Consider the following 16,425-nt stretch of genomic DNA (forward strand, 5'->3'; position numbering starts at 1 on the left):
AAACCGAGAAAAAATTATTTGTGAGGTTTTCATTAAGATGTTATCCATGATAAAGAAGTATACAAGAAAATAAGGCTTAATATTTTTTTTTATTTCAAATAAATTTAATATGACCTACGGTTAATTAAAACCGCATAAATTTGCAATGGAAATCTTGGAGAAAAATCAAATCTAAAATCATTTACTTAGAAAATAAATTATATAAAATTATGAAGTAATTTAAAAATTAGATCTTCCTTACAGAATTTTTGTATAATCTAAAGTAACAGATCTAATTGTATTTTCTGCGAAGATCGCATTGACCAAAATGTAGAAGCAAACATATAATAGCAATATAAAAAGTTAAATATCCTTATAATATTTATATTCTTACTTTCTTGTACACGAAGTATTAAAAGAGAATTATTGTAATTGTTAAATTCTATAAAATTCTAATTAACTATTCTAATTAAATTAGTTCCATTTTGAGTTTTTGACAAATCTATATGTTTCAAACATTCTTGTCTGAAAAACACATTTTTGGTATCGTATGCATATGATACCGAAATGATTATATGCATATGATTTGGTATCATATGCATATATTCTATTTTTCTTGTACACGAAGAACACTATGAACACTATGTACACTATGAACAAGTTAACTTAAAACTGTTTGGAGCTAGATGGATAAAAAATGGTATATGATCGTTGCATCAAATCTACATATTTTCATGAAATTTCGGACGAAATTCATTCATAGGACTGTCTGTCAGATTGGCTGTTCGAATATGAGTGAATACGATAACAGCAGAACTTAATAAATTTCTAAAATTAATTAAAAATATTTATTACGATTTTTTTCTTTAACTTTAATAAATTTCTAAAATTAATTAAAAATATGTATTACGATTTTTTTCTTTACATATCCTGAAGCAACAAAATAGCAAGTTATTGAAAATTTGATGCAATTGTATTCGTGTGATCATGCAAAAATAAATATGAATTTTTTCCAATTTATTTCAAAGTTATTCATTTTCCGTGTTTCATAATTTGATTATTGATTTGATCATCTCATATTTTGATTAACAACGTAATATTTTAAGCCAGTGCTCATTCGGTAATCCGTGTAATAGAAAATAGTTATGCATAGAATGCAACATCGTAGGCGTTCCCGCTTTAAACAAACAAAAAAAGCTTCGATATTTCAGTTAGAGATTCGATCCCCTTTATTCTTTATTCTGAGAATTAAAAGGAATTTACTTTGCAGCCATGATTAGAATGCGCATTCTTTTTCGGTTGTTTAATGTTAAATCAAATTTCGAACCTGACCATACACTAATACATCCAATTCTACCACCAACTCCACGCTGACGAACTGACGAACAACTTTAATCAATTTTTCCGAAGCAGTAAAAATATGATTAAGATTAATCAATGCAATATAAATTAAGTTCTCTCTCTTGTGGCAATTAAAGAGAAACTAATTTTCCGTGAGAATTTTTTTTACGCAGTACTGCGCCTATTTGGAGGGAGGGGCACCTAGAGAATATATAATGTCTGGGTAACATAAAAAGAAATATTCAGTGGATGTTCAAAAAAGGCCCTTACATTTGGAACGTAGGTTAATTTACCTATGAATCTTAATACACTGGGGCTTGCTGACTTGTGCTTTAGTGCCAAATGCTGCTATATTAAACTAGATTTCAGACTTTTTTTTTGTGTAGACTTAAAATTGAATTGGTGATACTTATTTAAGATAAGACACATCCTTTTGCATTTATATTGCTACCGTGGAAAATTCCTTTCCACCTTAATGTTGATGTAGAAAATAAATTCTTCGCTGTTTATTTAAAGATGTTTAGTGTTCAAAATAATTACGAATTTCTTACCTAAAAACGAGAGTTAATTTTATTTGTAAGCGGACCTTTAAAGCAATTTCACTTTTTTCTTCTTTCAAATACATGCAGGTTTTTTTTTACGAGGGCAAAGTTCTCTTATCCTGAATCCTTTTTTTCAACAAGTATTCTCTTTTCAATAGCGAAGAAACAGCATTTGTAACTTAACGATTTTTCTAATCGTTATTTTTTTATTACCTAAACAATTATTTCCTATAATTAGCTTCTTTTGAATCTTTTATAAACAAACTTCTTCATGGTAATTTGAATAACATTAATAAAGAGTAGTTAATGGAAAAAAAATAATTTCTTACCGATACATTTATTTTTATGAGCAGTAAGAAGAAGAAAAAAAAACCTGTCGTTTCAACGACTTAAACCAACAATGAAAGGAATTAACCTGCCTAATTATTTGAAATGGTATCTACTAAATCTAATGTCTTTTGATTAATTTGACGATACAAAAACATTACTTAATTTCGGTAATTAGGTTATTAAATCAAGTGAAAATGTATTTTATGCATTGAATGATTTTATAACTAATTAAAATATATTCAAATACTGTAAGAGGAAAAACGAATTTCGAGTATTATGTATACTTTCCTTCTTTACTAGACTGAAATAGAATAAGGTCCCCAAAACAGTGGCTTTTTATGCAAATTCATTAAATTCTTAAATAAATTTCAAATGTAAACAAAAGCATTATAGTTTCAAATCGGAAAAATCTTGACGGCTATTATTCATAAAGAAAATTTTATTTTATTAATAAACCTCCAAAACATTGAGACGCTAATTTTATTTTATTAATAAACCTCCAAAACATTGAGACGCTAATTTTATTTTATTAATAAACCTCCAAAACATTGAGACGCTAATTTTATTTTATTAATAAACCTTCAAAACATTGAGGCGCTAATTTTATTTTATTAATAAACCTCCAAAACATTGAGACGCTAATTTTATTTCATACTTTAACAGATATCAGTAGTAAAGCTCATCTCAGGTTGGAACACATGTGTAACAAAATCTATTAATAATAAATTTAGAAATCATATTATTCTGCTTACAAAAGTTAGGGATATTTAGAAAGGAATATAAAGTTATAAAAAAGCATTGTAATTTTTTTTATTAATCAAGAATATCAGGATTAAAGAATGCCGTTTACTTTTTGATGTTTTTGCTTAATTAAAAATAAAATATATTTTTTAAATCTTCATATTCATTTTGGAACATACACAAATTTTTGTACGCAATTTCAAAAGCTATCTTTAAATTACACATTAAATAAAGACAAGTAATTACAAATAGGAGACCATAATCTTTCTTAGAATACACAAGGTGAATACTCACAAATTTTAAAGTCTATGATTTTTATTTGAAAAAAGTGTAACTACTGTTATTCCTTAGTAAGAAATAACTTACCTTTTCTTTCTAGTAAAAAAATTATTATTAGGGTTTCGCATAATTTGATATTGCTGTAAGGAACAAGTTTGACGCATTATCATTGAAATCTTACCTACCATGGGACTGAAAGAAGAAAGATCGTTGCATATCTTTATTTGAAATAAAAAAAAAATATTTATGTGTATATTTCTTTGGAACAGAAAGGCTAGAAACACTTTCATGTCAAATAATGCCACATTAATTATGTATATAATTCATTTGGGCCTTCTGAATTTCATTTTAGCTTAATTAATGTTACAGTGCCAAAGAAAAGAACAAATATATCTAATTCATATTAAATTATTTTAAAAATCAGCAGAAGTGGTCCGGCGAAATTTTCTCGCCTACTCTCCAATAAATATTTTATCCCCGTCCTTCCACATATAACCTTTATTTGTGGACTTTATATAAAGTCGAGAATACCTTGCACAGTTTTGGTGAACGATAGTAACGAAATATAGATCTCCGGAATGAATCTAGTAATTAATTTTAATCTATTCGAGAACTCGTATTTTCGACGTTTTTTAGCTGACAGATTGACACCAGAATTTGATACAGAACTAGAGTTTGAGATACTAGATGATATACCGAATTTTATAGATTTAAATCATTGCATATCATATTTATGAGATACAGACCAACAGACAGTCAACTTTTTGAAAGATTTGTTTCAGCATTTTATAAGAATCTATACTTTTGCTGCAATTTGTATATTAAATTTTATCTACCTCTCTTTTCGCGCTTTGAAGTTATGTAGTTCACGTGTACTCGAACAGCCAGACAGTCTGTCTCTAAATGGAATTCATTCAAAATTTAATACAAATCTACAAATTTGTTTTAAAATCCATATATAAAATTCCGACCGTCTAGTTCTAAACGTTTTTTAGTTATCAAAAAAGAGATATAATGCCAAAAATGTGTTTATAGGGCCAAGAGAAGTCTGAAGCGTGGAGATTCGTCAAAATCTAGAATTCTAATGTTTTGACTATTACAATATATACTTTGTATATATTGTAATATATACAAAGTATATATTGAAATATATAATATATACAATATATACTTTATATATATTTGTCTATACTTTGTATACGAGAAAGTAAAGAATAAAATGTACATTATAAAAATTGTTAATTATTTTAGTGTAGTATAGTGTTAATTATTTTAATGTATAGTAATAATTAGTATAGTAATCTATTAAAACTTATTAAATTATAAGCTCTAGAATAATCCACTTAAAAATTATATATTTTTGGCAAACGATCTAAGCGGCCGACCTTTCTAATATCATTCGAATATCTTTTCAGATCAGCATCTTTCAACCAACCAAAGATACATTCACCCTAAAAGGTTCGTCATCGTCAACCCATTAATCATCTGGTAAGGAGAGGTAAATTTATTTTGTTCCTCTTGGATTGCGTGCAGGTCCTTTTCAAAAAAATAAAAAAAAATAAAAAATAAACGATTTAAATTCCTTAGTCTTTAGGTGTGGATATTTTTGCAGCTCTTTTGGAGAAGTTAGAAAACGCCTTCAGCAAATAATTTCTTTCTCTTGAAACTGTTCGTCCCTGAAGTATTTGGCATGAAAAGTACTTGTAGCTTTATTGAAAACAACCCGTGATTTAAATATTTTCATTAATAAAATTCTAGAAATAATAAATAATATAAAATAAACGAATTCTCAGTTTTCAAGTTTAAAATTATTTAAATAACTTAGCGAATTATTAAACTATTTAAGTTGAAAGGAATGGCTTCAATAGTTTAATTAAGAAAGATGGCAAAAATTAGCACAATTAAATTTGAGAGAATTAAGTTATTTTAAACATTGTTTATAAATAAGGTACAAAGATTTTCAAATATATTCTTCTGAATAAGTAGACTATTTTATACAATGCATATAGAAATAACGCCAGGCCTCCAAAGGCAAACAAATTTGGCTAACATAAATCAATTATATAACGCATCAGACACAAATCAAGATATTACAGATTGTTGCCACCCAAGTTCAGTCCATTAATGAAGTTGTGAAACACTTGGTAAAATTATCTCCTGAAATCGGTATTGATATTCAATTCCTTACTTATTTTTTTCCTGGAAAAATATAAAGCAAAACCTATTAAAATAATTAGAATCATGATCGATGGACTCCTAAAATGGAAAGAGGGTCAAAGATCTTATTCCGATACCTTGTCTTGAGCTATTGACCCTAAATAAATATTTGGTTTATTTTGCTACTGGGCGTAGTCCATTTATAACTCAATTTACAATGTTTTTATATTTCCTTTGATTCATTATGCATGTACAGTATCAATGAAAACGCCAGTCATTATGTTTTTGAATATATATCAAAGCTGACTTTCCTTTAATTAAATCTTCATTTGAAAATAAAAATAATAAATTTATTTTATTCCGACACCTTTTTTGAACTATTGATCTAAATAAATAGTTGTATTTTGCCACTGGGAGTAGTCTCGTTATAACTCAATTTAAAACATTTTTATAGTTCTTTTGCTCCATTAAGTATATGCGGTGTCAATAGTGATGCCGGTCATTGTGTTTTTGAATATAGACTAAAGTTGGTTTTCATTTAACTAAATCTTCATTAAATAATAAAAATAATTGGTTTTAGGAACTAGAAACATTTTTAAAAATGAAGCGTCCTTGCAGAGAATCAGTGAATGTCGAGAAATTAAAAAAAAAATTATCTAATTCCAAACCTTGAGATTTTGATTTTTGAGTGTTTATCTTACTGGTTGTGCCGATTCGTTTTCTTTATTTCTGATTCTGGAATTCCATTCTATATTTTAAAAAGTTCTCGAGTAATTTTTATTTTTTGAGTGTTTTTCAACGACGGCTTTCATATGCAAACACTTTTTTAGATTGTTTGGGTCGGAGAGGCTTCAACAAATAAATAAACATGACGAAGGTACCTTTTATTTAAAGTTGGTTTGTTAAGATGAGTAAACCCGAGCATCCTGAATTCTCTCTTTTATGTTAGATTTGCTCTTGGAACGCAAATATTCAATTACGCAAACAAACACACGCATTTCCAATGTAAAATCTAAATTGTGTATCTTTTTTACATATAGTTGTTTGACTAGGGGCACGGAAACTGAGTATCCTGAATTCTCGTTCTCATACTACAAGTGCAACTTCCACAATAATGTTGAATTACATTATTCAAATAAGTAAATAATAAAATAAAACATCCCACTTACTTTTTAAACTATGTCAATACCATTCGTCTTTTAGTTATCTAAGTGTTTTTCAGATGGAAAATCATATCTAGAGAATCATTACATTATCTTTGGAAACCACAAAGCTTAAGACATTTTCATGTTTCTGTAGCTTAAAATGAACCGTTACATTTTTTTGTTGCTTAAACTTTAACTGTGCCAAAAATACGTCATCTGTTAAATTAATTTAATGCATTTTAACTCCATTTCATTATCAAATCTAAATTCTGCAGCTTCTTGTCACCGAAAGAGATCCTATATGGAATCTTTCTCCCAGTCCCAACTATTGATCAGATTTTACCACTTTTTATGTTAAGTGGAAGCTCATGATTACGTAATTCCCATCAGTGGTTTTCTGCCTTCCATCGCTCAAAATTTTCAAGAGAAATCTCAAGCACAATACTATAAAACATTATTTACTATAAAAGTATTGACAAAGTCTTTTAGATACAACCACATTAATTGTTTCTCCAATTTTTATTTCATATGATAGCTCAGACCCTAGATATACCTTTCAATGGTCCCCTGCATCCACTATTTTTTAAAGAATTATCAAAAATATCATCTTACTATAATTTTCTATAGGGAAAAACTAAGGGCTCCCCATCCACAATCACTGTACCAGTTTCGACAAATTTTGACTCATATAAAAGCTGAGGACACTTAGATGATTCATCAATAGCCGTCAGCCCCCTACTAACTTCCATTTTCGCATTATGTTGAAAAATATAGCTTTGGCGAAGTCTTCCTCCCCAGGATCTCAGAAATTGATCATTGCGCCGAGTCTAAATAATCTATGATTGTTTACACATATAATTTAAAGCAGTACATTTTTTTCTTGTGATAAGATATATTTCAACAAAGTTGATTGACATGATTAAACTGAGACTATTAATATTGTTAAGAATTTGTAATAGTACTTCTCTGCGCAGTAAGTCTTCCGATAAGGAAGAGAGTTTTAAAGATACGGTAATGGCTAGTGAACGTATGCCGGGTCGATGACTCCTGGTTTTGGCGACCACTTTGGCGAGTATTTGGAGACTTGGCAAAAAATATACATATTAAAAGAAAGGAGTTCTGAATATTCTAGAATCTTGGTGGTATATACATAAGAACTCGAGTTCCAATGGATTGTTCTAGAATTTTCGATGCCCGTTCCGGGAATTATAAAAACAGATGTATCGAGTCAAGATTGATTGGTGATTGAATATTCAAATCGGCAGAAGTAGTCGAGTAAATTATCTTTTTCGACTGCTGACTTCTAGTTAGTTTTCTCTTTGTGCTGCTGCTGTCGTTTACTATATATTTGCTGCTTAATTCTGCAAACATTGTTTTGCATACGCTTTCTCTGAGTTTTTGTGTGTTTTTCGGGTTTTCGTGTAGAATAAGAGTCTTTATCCGTTACTGAGCCTGGTGTTTTTTCCATATACCCACTAGACATAATTTTTCTGAACAATATTGTTGTTGAACAGCTAGTCATCGAACGTAGCTATTTAGTATTTCAAATATAATTTGTTTTAATAATATTCTTGTCTTTTGAATGTTTGAAATCATCGAGAAAAATTTTCAAAAAAATCATGTATGCCTCATCTCTATAAAGTAAGATATTTTAAAAGATATAAATAAAATCATCAATTTAAGTATTAAAAAAATATAAAAATTCCTTTTTCATTAGTGGAACTTTTGATTCAGTTCAAATATTTGTCAATAAAATAGCAATTAGGAATATATATATATATATTACAGCGGTAATATGTGACGAATTTGAAATAATTAAAACAAAACTCAGAAAAAAAAAGAGAGATTCCATTTATCAATATTAATTTTATTTAAATCATACATCTTACAATTATTGCTTTGAAAAGATCTTTTTCAACTTGATAGAAATACAATCTTGTTACAAATATCTCCTTCAATGATCGAAATTTCCCATCCAAAAGTCTACGTATTTTTGAAAAATAAAGAACAGAGCCTTAGAATAGATTGAAACAAGTTTCTGAGAAGAATTTGATACTTGAATCTGAAAAGTCCATCCTTAGAGGATAATAACTGTCATATCTATCAGATGTAGAATTTTAAATCTCTTTAAGATAGGATCGCCTTAAAGGTCACGAAAACTATAAAGATTCTTCCTTTCTTGAAACAGAATCGTTATAGAATTAATGAAGGAGTGCTTCAACTGTGTGAGAATTTAAGACTTTTAGATAGTGATATATTTTCTATTTTTGAGAAAAATATTCCTGATTTAATGTTTCAAATGTATTTAGTGTAATATCTTTTTTTTAAATTCATGTTTAGAATTTTACTTCTTAAACAGAATTCTAAATGAATCTAATTTACCCTTGTGAGAATTTAGACTTCTACTTAGTATTAAAATGTTTGCCTTTAAGAATAATTTTTCAAATTTTATATTTCAACTTCGAAACTCTGAATTCCTTTTATAATAATATTTCAGAAATACAGCTATTTTGAAATCAAGTGATATATAGACTGTTCATTTTAATCATGTCACATAAAAAGTTTCAAATCCTTAAAGCCAAACAAATACTTCAAAATGGAAAAATTCTTAAATAATTATATTTCATATTGTTTCTGTCAATAAATATCCGGCTGAAAAAACTGCGAATTCTTAATTTTTCTACAGTTTTCGATCAGTTTAATCATATTTATTAAAATATTTATGGTTAACTAACATATTAAACAAAAAAGAAGTTCCACACATCTGAGATAAAAACTGATTGAATTATTAAGCTTTGAATTTCATAATTGTAGACCAATCAAAGGTTGCCTCAAGGCAACGATGTCTACTGATTGGAAGATATTTTAGTCAATCTCCGAAATGGTCTAAAATAATAGAAAATTATTAGTGTCGAATCTTCAAGATTCAGTTACTTTTGGTTGCAGAAATATATATTTTTTTTTGTTTAATACGCTTTTGGGTCAAGAAAAAAAAATATAACAAATAGGACCGGAAAGCAGTATAAACGATTTTGTAATATTTTCAGAATTGCATTTATGTAAAGGAAGGAATATCTGCATTTATGTAACGGAATTAAGATACAATGAAAACAACAGAAAGAATGTCCGAACAGTCTATGAAAGTTAAAATATATTATAAATGAGATTAAAATAGTTTATTTAGAGTATTTCTATCAGGATCTCAAACTTTTACAGTTCTGTATTGATATCTACACATACAAATAAATTTAAAAATACAAGGAAAAGCTGAAAATTAAAATATTTTTATTAAGGAGATTAGCAATGAAGACCTGACTATCTGATATTCTAGTAGAAGATTAAAGATATATAATACGTATGAATTCGAGTATTTATTCTCGTTAATTTAGAATAATAAAAAGAAATTTTCATCCCAAGAAAAAGTCTGTATAATTATTTAAAACACGAATATAAACTGCGAGAAAACTGTCAAATTATGGTAAGCTGATTTGTGAGCGCCATTGCATCGTCAGTGTGAGAGGGCTCGATTCGAGTTCAGGACTCTAGTGTTTATAAAAATCTGAATTTTTCCGCAATGTTACTAGGAAATGAAGCCGATTATTATTTACTGAATGTATCAAAAATTTAAAAAAACAAAACACTTATTTCAATATTTTAAAAAAGAAAAATTACGTAATTTGGAGGTTAAAACAAAAATCTTAAATTTGTGAGGTGCAGGAAAAAATAGAAGGATATAATGTCATGATGCATACAATAAGAAAAGAAAAATTGCTCAATATTCATCGTATAAAAATTACGATATACCGTAAAAGGGATTTCAATTTATTTTACTTAAAACATTTGTTTGCAAAAAAACTTTTGCAATTTTTGTATCGACTTTTAGATTTTAGATCCTGAATCGACTTTCATCGACTTTCAAGTTTCTGATCCAAAAATTTAAATCCCCCTAGTCTCATTTCACGTTATTTTGTGAAAATTTATTGTAGCCTCTTAAATTTGCAATTCTTTTAATTATCAAAACCATTTACATATCTTCCACATTTTAAGGATTCAAATGCTGAACATATTCTCCTTGTGTCCTCCCCACCACCAGAAAAAAGAATTTGCAGATTCAGAACCAAAAAATTACTATATGCTTACAATACATTGTGAATGCAAGTTGTGCCTTTAAGCGTTCAATCCCTTTAATGTCAAATTTATGTTAACTATAAGTCGCTTTAACTTTAAGCTTATGCTATCATTTAGTCATTTTTATATCGTATAATAATATTTATATCGTATATTTATAAGTCGTATTAGCTTATCCCATTGGGGGCATTTCATATACGGAGAAGAAGAATTTTCAGTTTGGTGACTGGTTCTCCATTCCCTAGTTACAATTATAGTCTACACCGATGTTGGTTTGTACTTCTGTGCTTAAATGTCCGTGACTACTCCGTGATTCAAATTACTCCTAACACTAAAGCATGGCAGGAGTAGAATCATTAATATTTTTCTCGAAAGCACGCAAACTGAAAATGAAGAAAGTAGTATTAGGCATGTTGACATTCAATTTTAAAGAAACTATATCAAACTAGAAAAATTATTAAATTTGAAAAAGAAGCTAAAATTCTTCATATAATAATAAAATGAATATAAAATAATATGAATTGATGTTTCATAGGTATAACAATCTATATATAAGTACAGAAATTTATCCTCCATAAGAGAAAGCAATTTTCAAGGACTATTTTGAAAATAAATTCAGGGTAAATGAAATATCTCCTTTATTATATATAACGCAATCTAACTTTATTTGAAAGAAATCTTCAACCTTTATTATTAGAGACTTAAGGCAGAAGGCTATCATTTATTTCGGTGCTCCAGTCTCGAACTGGTCTCCGAGTCCGAAGATGGGGGAGTGCACGCAAAACAGACTGCTTATAAAACCCATAAATAATCCATTTGAGAGTAGTTCTACAAAATCAATATTCATTTAGTGAAATGGAAAGAGAAGTATTTTTTTATCCGTTACCGATTGGATGAATGGTCGATTACTTTTGTTTAAGAATATCGCGTGATTCCAAGAGAGAATTTTTCGTGCAGTAGCTTCGCGTGGTACCGTGTTGGATTTATACGATGGATTGATTCGATTACGTTATGAAAAATTATTTCTAAAGGTCAATAAATGGCTCGTTGTCCAAATGATTGCCTGCAACTAATATCTTTAGTTAATAAAATCATTTTCTAAAGCTCACAAATAAAAGAAGATTGAAAACGGGAGAATTTCAGATCGTTTTTCAAGTAAATTTATTTGAAGAGCGAAAGAGTGTGTGTTCAGTTGACTCGACCGGCTGTAGTTAAATATATTTTTAAGGCACTTAATTCTCAAGGTTTAAAGAAGAATCTGGAAAGCCATTAGGTTTTTAGAATTCCGCAAGTTATCATTTTATTATAAATAAAAATTTGAAAACACTAGCAAATATATAGCTACAACGCAATTGAATATCAACACTTTTTTCTCTAAAAATATTAGTAGAAAAATGTGTGCAATAATTAAATCTTTTTTTATGATGTATTTGTAAGATAATATTTCAAAATATTTTCTGAATATGTTTTGCATTAAAAGAAACGCAATCATTACTAGCAATATCATTTAATTGGAATGAAGTTTTTTCAATGGGTCTGATAGTTTTATGCTTACTACAAATAATTTTAAATTATCCTTATAGAAGATTTTTCATTTCTTAATCCGTAACCACAAGTAGAATCCTTTTACATACAAAGGAATAATTTCTTTCATGCCCTTTAGCTATAATCTAGAAATTCATTAATAGTAATAATAAATTTAAATAAATTCACAAATTTGTGACATTCAATAGTTTTTTTTTTTTTTTTTTTTTTTTAATTTGCGAAATTTATTTCCTTATAAATTTGTGGCACACTTTTAAAACTAAGTTCAAAGGACTTCAGATGCAGTACAGATTTGTTACCTAATTAAATATATGTTTCGATCCCGGTGTTAATTCCAGACCTTAAAAAGAAAATATTATTAAATTCTGGACAAGGACGTGTAAATTGTTAATTACATGTTTCTAAATATTACTTTAATTATCTTTCTTGATTAAAAGTTTTGTTTCTGATTTTCAGAGTTGAAGAAAATTTAAAGGTCTCAAACTAAACACTTTATTTTTTTAAATCAAGTTTTGCCATTCTCGTTTGACTTAGAAATCTTCATTCAAAATTATTTATCATTAAAACTAATTTGAGATTCATATTTCAAATAATATTCAAATACTTCAAAATAATATTTAAAATTAATTTCGATCTTGCACTTTTGAACAAGATTTTCTTTTAGGTTCTGTTTTAATTTTTTGAGTTTCTGTTTTAGTCATGGCTTTATTGATATTCAAATATTAAAAATTTGGGGAAATTTATTTTTATAAAATGTGTTCTTTTTTAGCAGGATTTCCTTCTAACTCTTTCCCAGAATTAGAAAAAATAAATGTTTAAAAAACCGGTTAGTTTTTAGAGCTTTTAATAATAATATGTAAAATTTTAATTCGGAAACATCATGAAAGTATATTTAGAGTAAACGTTTTCTGGTATATACGAAATTAAAATCATGGATGAAACGTAGTTAAACACATTAATTTAAAATATAGAGAAGAAAGTTTAGATTTTATTAAATATTTAGATTAGAAGTTATGCTCTTAAATAAAATTCCTTTTATGGGAAGAAGTCAGACATTGTAGAGGTTGTTTAAAAGTAGCAACATACCATAACACGAATTTAATAAAAATCTGTTAGAAGAGAGCAAAAATAAAACCCGTGTAAAATTTTCTAACTTTTTACGCAAAATGTTGAAGAGAAGTCATAAAAGATATGAAAATTTTTCCGAAGATAGAACCATGAAGTTCTAGAGAGAACTTCAAAAGTAGTTTCTTAATGTCTGCAAAAATGTCTTTCTGGATGTCTGTCTGCAAAAAGTTAACGATAAAAAAAATCCAAAATTGAATGCGGTCCAATGTTGAATAAAAATCAGGGAATGAATACATCTTACTAAAAAAAAATCTTCGCTCCCAAATAATAAAGCATAGTGATGTTGACAAAAAATGTTAATTAATGCTTATAATGCCATACTTTTGATGAAAACAGCTTTTGTAGCGACATTTTCTTCTTAATTAAAAAATAAAATAGTATGTTTTTGCTTCATTTCTGGGTTAGTTTTTAGTTTTACACAACATTCATCTCTTAATAATTCACCGGCTGGCATATATGAAAATATTTTTTTAAAGTTGTTAGGAAATAATAATTATAATAAGTGCAAGTAGAAAGCTATAAGTAATTGAAATTCAGTATAAACAGTTCTAATGGTATCGCAAATAAAGATTTTCTAATGGTAAAGCAAATAAATATCTGTTATTGCAATGATGCCAAGATACGAAATTTATATCTCAGAAAGAGGAACAGAAAAATAAAAGCAACCCTCTCTTAACGGAAGAATTGATTGCAACTGTAAAAATGGATCAATTACGACTGATATTCTTAGCCGATAATGCACGAATTGCAAAATAACCTCGTAACTTAGCAGGAAATGACAAAATAATAAGTCCATATTGTTGTGGAAGAAATGTCTCAAAGTGACAAAAAAATTGTGGAATCGTTTAATCTCTAGAGGAAGAAAAATTAAGATATTTGAAATAAGACCGTTCCAAGCAAGATAAATGAGTCGCGATTTGAGATTTCTGAAGTGTGGATCATATTGTATAAAATATTTTAACTAACTGAAGGGAAAATATTTATTCGAAGTCGCACATGTATCAGACTTGTGAATCTGAAACACACTCCTCCTGATTCAAAATGTACATTTAGGGAAGAAGTTAAATTGCATGAGAATTGAATTCAGAAATCAGACCCAAACTTTTTTTGAAAAATATTGCTAAATTTATCAATCATGCATTTTGAATTTGAGGATTCTGAAGTTTTCATATATTCTAGAATTTTGAAATGACTACAAATTTGGTGAAGAAGTCACTAAATAAAATAGAAATTTGAGAACCAATTATAGAAACTTAGACAACCATTTCAATAAAATATAATTGAAACTGCGCCGATGTTTAAAGTTCCCCAACCAAAAGGCTTTCAACCCCTAGAGAAGCACAACTAGATTATGAGTTGTATTTACGATGGGATTATGAGTTGTATTTACGATGGGATTATGAGTTGTATTTACGATGGGAAAAGTTTATTTGTGAGCAATTAAAGAATTCAAATATTTACGCTAGGATCGTAAATTAGATTTAAATATTTTTTAAAGGAAAAAAATCTCAACAGTTCATTTTGAAATCGATTATTCTATAGTTTGAGTGCATTTAGGAATCTAGAAATCACTTCAGATTTGGAGATAAATAGCTAAATATAATCAAAATGTGCTTTAACTCAGTAATATCAACGTTACAATTGAAAGTAACGATAGGACTGTTTTGGAATGGAACTCGAACTTTGATCAGATGACGAGGACGGTATCAGAGCTGGAATTCCCTCACCACTCTAACTTACTTAGCACTCTAGGACGTTTGTGCCCCGTTGTTGTCAGATTTAACATGAACCAGGCCCTTATACAAAGCGGATCTATAGTGAAATCGGGTTTCTAGCGTAAACCTTCTGACCTCCGAAGCCGAGAACTAACCACTAGGCCATCGCGGCCTTTCATAATCTGGGAAAATGCTTCGTCGCTAACTTAGATAATTATTTCAATATGATATGATTGAATTTGCATCTGTCTTCAAATCTAATTTTCCAAGTAAAGATGTCAAAGTGCTAGAAAAGTAGTGTTAAATTACGAGTTGACTTTAAAACACAAGAATATTTACTTCCACTTAATGTATATCGAGAAGAAATTATTTTAGCCCTGCCTCAACATCCGGGAAATATGAGCAATTGCCATCGCGAAAGTTGGGAAGTGGGAATCGAGGATGAAGTCTTAAGGGCCATCACCAACCATAATGCAATCCGTACCGTTTGTGGAAATCAAGTCATTGGAATAGAGCCATCTACTCCATAACCTTATTATGCCCATAAAGGTAAAGAAAACCAAACACTAATCTGGAAGTTTTTCGTTCCCATAGTTGGGGTATCCTTTAGTGATTTTCCACTTATTTTCTGTACAACATTGATTTACTCTGGCTATAAAATTACGCTATTGTTAATAGACAGCATGATATTACGAGTAATACTACTCTGTATTAGTAATTATCGGACATGAGTTAATTCTGTGAAAATGTGGATAATACAAATATATTACGTACATTAAAATTTTAAATGAAGTAAAAAATTCAAATTTGCTTTTCGGGTTTCAAAAGGTTGAATTATACAAGCATTTAAAGCAATTTTAGTTGAAACGGAACGAATAGCAGAAATATGTGAGAAGATAAAATCAGCATTTTTAATTAACATGCCCATTTTGACGTCACGTCGTTTATGTTTACGATTTAACTTTCGTTCTAAATGTGGAATTTCTTACAGCATTTATTGAAATATCCCCATGCAGCAATACCCCCTCCCATTAAAAAAACTTTTTATAAAATATCACTCATTCATAACTCAGGGGGGAAAAAAAGAAATGACTCTTCACTACTTTCGAATTCCACATACTAGTTTAGAAGCACTTGTTTTTTTATCAGTCTTTAGAAATGCTCATAAACAAAAAACAAAAAAAAAAAAAAAGAGAAAAGATCAACAGATGCCTGAAATATTATCTACAGTATATAACTAACCCAAACAGATCGATTCTTATGAATCAGGAACTTCCTCTTAAAGAAAATCAAAAGTCCTCAGCGGTATCCAATCCCTAGGCAGTTATTACACACTCTCTAAGCTGTTGTATTGTAAAGGTGGCCACTGCGATAACAAGTCACGTATTTTTGTCG

The sequence above is a fragment of the Argiope bruennichi genome, chromosome X2 (assembly GCF_947563725.1).
Source record: "Argiope bruennichi chromosome X2, qqArgBrue1.1, whole genome shotgun sequence".
Taxonomy (NCBI): Eukaryota; Metazoa; Arthropoda; class Arachnida; order Araneae; family Araneidae; genus Argiope; species Argiope bruennichi.